The sequence below is a fragment of the Euprymna scolopes genome, chromosome 31, assembly GCF_053919585.1.
Source record: "Euprymna scolopes isolate OS-2025 chromosome 31, ASM5391958v1, whole genome shotgun sequence".
NCBI lineage: Eukaryota > Metazoa > Mollusca > Cephalopoda > Sepiida > Sepiolidae > Euprymna > Euprymna scolopes.
The window spans coordinates 10,536,354-10,541,914 of NC_136512.1; the positions used below are offsets into that span (position 1 = coordinate 10,536,354).

Below are 5,561 nucleotides of genomic sequence, written 5' to 3' on the forward strand. Positions count from 1 at the left end.
TTGAAAACAAAGATCGAAATATGAGGTGAAATGACGTAAATAAAAAAGGATGAAGAAAAGGGGATACGGAAAGGGTTAAAAAAGGGATGTATCTCATTTTTTCCATTGTATTCCGTGGATAAAAAGTGATGAAGATGAGAAGGTCCGAAAGGTGAAAGAGAAATGTTACACATACATTTCATCTGTTTTATTACATTGCCCATAATACCAGGCAACGTCGTGTGTCCCTGCTTTTAAACAAAGATTATAAATTTTCATATGCTTAGCATTGTAAATACTTCCCCTAGTTGGCTGTTCCTCGGGGAGAGAACTGGAGCTACTTCGGCGGAGCACTTTTTTCATAGTACAGCCGGGATGAGATCAGGTCCACATGCTTTTGAAATGTCAAAATTTTTTATGATAGCATCCACCAGAAAAGGGGTGATTTTCAGATCGTCTAGTGTGGCGTCTGTCTGCAAAGGAAAGTCAGGGAGGGGGTAGTTAGTAGGGTCCAGTGTGAATTGGTTGCAAACCGACTGGCAAGCATATTACCATTCTCGCTTAAACCAGGACAAACCTCAAACAAAACCAAATTGCCTCCTCCCTTGAGGCTTGCATTTACGAACCTCCGTTGGCTTAGAACTAATTTAAATGATGTTGAAACATTTTTCATAACAAACACGGATATCTTAGCACTGAGTGAGAATAACCTAGACTCCGCCATCCCATCTAACTACTTTAACACGCCCGGATATCTCCCACTCTGCCGTAAGGACTCTGACAGACATATGCACGGGCTTGGAGTCTACATTCGAAACACCCTCCCCTTGACTAGAGAAATAAAACTAGAATCGGACGATCAAGTCTTTATGTGCTTTAGACTTAACATGCAACATAACATTAGTTACTTTTATTTTCTTTACCGCTCTCCCTCGAGCCAGGACTGTACCCTAATAAACAAAATCTTTGACGGCATAGATACAGCACTTTCCCTCGATGCTAGCGCACAAGTGTATGTATTTGGTGACTTCAATGTCCATCGCAACAACTAGCATGGATTTTCTACTTACACAGACGCAGCTGGTAGTACAACACATAGCTTCTCGATGTCTCATTCACTATCACAGATGGTTAGGTTTCCAACCGGTTTCATTGACCAGCAAGAACAAGACGCATCACGTTTAGATATGTTTCTGACCACTATTCCCATTGTGTTACGAATGCCCACACCCCACTATTTTAAAAAAGTATCTATAAATTTTATTTCTCGAACTGAAAAAATTAGCTTTTAGATTAATAACTATTTTCTAAAACTTCAATTTTTTTATTCAATAATAAAGGCTAAAGTTAATTCAATTACAGGTCGGCATTAACTAAATCAGTTATTATGATAGATAACATTTTTATTTGTTCTTAAAATTCTTATTCTGGCATTAAAATTACAAAGTATATTTCGGTTTATAAAATATATATGATATTACTATCGTTATCTAAAACATACAGACTAAAAACCTAAAATTAAAGAGAAAAAATACTACAGAATTTATTGAATCGATTGAGGTTAATAAAAATTAATGAAATAAAAATATCAATAAAAAGCCACAAAATAAATCGATGAATTTGCTTTCATATTTTTCAAAAAATGTTCACAATAAGTTGTTTCTAATCGTCAGCGACCGATTTTATTAAAAATGGTTGAAAAGTTAGAAAAACGTTAGTAAAAAAAATTAGTAAAAAAATGTTAATAAAAAACTGTTAGTAAAATTTAGTAAAAAAAAAATTAGTAAAAAAAGGTTAGTAAAAAAAAGTAATAAAAATATGTGAATTATCTAAATGTTTTGAAACAAAAATCTGAAAAAGTTCGTTTTCCAAAATTTTGATAATCATTTTAAAAATCAAATAATTTTTTTTTTTCACTCAGTTTTATGAGAGTTCCTTATTAAAAGATATTCGCGTCCAAAGTCAGCGATATCTTTAACAGATACCAATTTCCTTGAGGTCATCCAACGAAAGAGTCGTCGTGCGGCCTCTCTTTCTTGACTTTTAATTGCACATTTTTTCCTTTGTGTTCTTTCTAGATTTATTTCGTCCAAATCATCAGCAATGTCGTCAACTTCATGAGGGTAAAAATCTAAATTTCGTATCGCGATTTTCCTCTCATACTTATTATCGACGCCAATTCTGCTATCTGAAACATACAAAAAATATTTTCCAATTTATATTCATACAAATAAAAACAATTCATTATTTAATGACATCTACGTATATGAAACGAATAGTGCGTAAATGAGATGGTTAGGTTTCCTTGACCAGCAAGAACAAGACGCATCACGTTTAGATCTGTTTCTGACCACTATTCCCAATGATTGTCTTATAAATGCGCACAGCCCACTTGGGAATGCTGATCATGTAGTGATAATAGTTGAAATCGCCCCAAACGCCCAAAACGGAAGCGCCATTGCTCAAAACAACGAGATTTGATCAAAAGGCTGACTCGGAGCCATCAGGGATCTCATCAGAGACGCACCATGGCGAAATATCTTTTCACTTCTTGCTGAACAGTGCGCAAATGAGACCACTGAATGGTTCAAAACAGTAATTGAAGCACATGTCCCCACGCGGAAATTTTACAGCAAGCCCCACTCTCCCCAATGATTTACTTGTACTTGTGCAGCTGCCATTGCGCAAAGGCAGCATGGATACAACAGATTTCACCGGCATAAACAGACAAAAGTATATAGAAGCCAGAGGTAACTGTAAGAAAGAAATAGTGACAGCTAAGAGAGAATTTATTGAAACCACCAAAAACTCATCGAAGTACAGAAATTAGGAATTTGTGATTTCTGGAAAATTTACAACAAATAATGGGAAATCAACAAGTCCACCACTATCGAACAATCATGAGTTTCTTTGCTCAGCAACCGAGATGCTTGCCAGTCGGTTTGCCTCCAACTCCACACTGGACCCTGCTAATCATCCTCTACCTGACTTTCATTTACGGACAGACGCCACACTAGACGATCTGAAAATCACTCCTTCTAAGGTGAGGGGTGAAGGGTAAATGAGGACCAACTCCCCGGGGAGAAGGGGAGCCGGATAGTGACAATTGGTATGAAGGGTTGCCCCTACATATACCAAGGTCTTATATGTGGGGTTGCCCCCACATATGGTCTTTGCTCGCAGTATCTGCCGGAAGAGATGGTATTTATTTGCTCCCCCACTGAGCAAATTAGGCACAAGGCCGTTTTTAATGTGAGGTAAAAACCAGCTCCCCTAAAAGGGGTCACTCTGGTTTCCAAAAATAATAATTGTCCCAGTATAGAGGGTTTCCCCTCCATTGACTGGTACAAACCATCCCAAGTGCAGCATCTGCCGGAAGAGATACTACACTTTGATCTTGGCTAAAAGGCCAAGAAAGTGTATTTATTTGCAAGGGGAAAAGGTTTGATATGTGGGGGTAACCCCAGATATGGTCTTTCCTTGCAGTATCTGGCGATACTACATTTTGATCCTCGCCAAAAAGCCAAGAAAGGCGGTATTTATTTGCCCCCCCCACCGAGCAAATTAGGCACAAGGCCGATTTAAAATGTGAGGAGTGAAGGGAAGATGAGGACCAACTCCCCGAGAAGCAGAGGAGCTTGATATTGACAATTGGTATGAAGGGTTGCCCCTACATTGGCCACGATATTATATGTGATGTTGGTATTAATCTGCTCTCCCACCGAGCAAATTAGGCACATGGTCGATTTTTAATGTGAGGAGTGAAGGGGACATGGGGACATACCCCCGGGGAGTAGGGGAGCTGGATGGTGACAATTGGTATGAAGGGTTGCCTTTATATTGACCAAGGTCTAATATGTGTGCTTGCCCCCATATATGGTCTTTGCTTGCAGTATATGCCGGAACAGATACCATAATTTTATCTTGGCCAAAAGGCCAAAAAAGGCCATTTATTATCTCCCCCACCGAGCAAATTATGCACAAGGCAAATTTTTAATGTGAGGAGTGAAGGGGAAATGGGGACAAACTCCTCGGGGTAGGGAAGCTGGATGGTGACAATTGGTATTGTTGCCCCTACATTGACCAAGGTCTTATATGTGGGGCTGACCCCACATATGGTCTTTGCTTGCAGTATTTGTCGGAACAGATACTACACTTTGATCTTGGCCAAAAGGCCAAGAAAGGGGTACTTATTTGCTCCCCCACCGAATAAATTAGGCACAAGGCCGATTTGTAATGTGAGGAGTAAAGGGAAATGGAGACCATCTCCCTGGGGAGTAGGGGGCTTGATAGTTACAATTGGTATGAAGGGTTGCCTCTATATTGACCAAGGTCTTATATGTAGGTTTTGGTATTTATTTGCTCCCCCACCGAGCAAATTAGGCACAAGGCCGATTTTTAATGTGAGGAATCAAGGAGAAATAGGGACCAACTCCCCGGGGAGTAGGGGAGCTGGATAGTGACAATTTTTATGGAGGGTTGCCTTTATATTGACAAAGGTCTTATATGTGGGGTTGGTATTTATTTGCTCCCCCACCGAGCAGATTAGGCACAAGGCCGATTTTTAATGTGAGAAGTGAAGGGGGATGGGGACCAACTTCCCGGGGAGTAGGGGAGCTGGATAGTGACAATTGGTATGAAGAGTTTCCCCTACATAGACCAAGGCTTTATATATGGGGTTGTCCCCACATATGGTCTTTGCTTGCAGTATCTGCCGGAAGAGATACTACACTTTGATCTTGGCCTCATTGCCCTCAACATACAGACACCACCGTCCATATGGTTTTTACATTATACTTTCGGTCGACTACTTAATACCGAATTTCGTTGTTTGTCAGAAATCGTTATTCCTCCCTCCTAGGCATTGAACTGGATCACTTCAGTATCAGGTTTCTAGCATTTCTATTACCTTCTTATTCTCTTCCATATTTAGTTATGAGCAATGCTTTAAGCAAACTATTTTTCCACCTATATATACATATGTATATATATATATATATCCAGTAGAAATTTATAGAAATATATATATGGCAATTAAACTACACAGAATATTCCGCGTTTCATTCTTGTAAGAATTCGTCAGGCTTATGTGGGGAGTTGTGGTTATGTTACGTTTTTATATAGTACATTCTATTGAATTTTTAGTTAGCCAATCAGCTTCGTAGTTTCCATATATACAGTCCTGGTCAAAATCATAAGACCACTTAAGAAAGTAAGCGTTTATGCATAATATCGAATTTTCAATCAAACAAATGGCTGAAACCTTTGCCGAACGGGAAAATATGATGGAAAAAAAATGAAATCTGCTTCATTCGAAACTTTAACCCTGATCTAATAATTATATTTTAAAAAACAAACATAGTGGTCTCATGATTTTGACCAGGACTGTATATAGTCTATTTATTATACAAACATCGGTTACATATGTGCATACATGTTTCAGTGGAGTTAAACACAAAATATGTATCACGCTATTGTAGGTTTGTGCAAAGAAGCTAACATGTACGGTATATTTAATGTGTAAATGAAAGTATTCGTGGCTTATAAATATATTTCGATCTCGTAATATGTTTGAATTCGGG

At 38.6% G+C, this 5,561-nt stretch overlaps 1 pseudogene; it reads right to left on the reverse strand.

Annotated features, from left to right (window-relative positions):
* Positions 1-4,028: 4,028 nt before the first annotated feature.
* Positions 4,029-4,167, reverse strand: LOC145255920 (U2 spliceosomal RNA; annotated as a pseudogene).
* Positions 4,168-5,561: the final 1,394 nt, after the last annotated feature.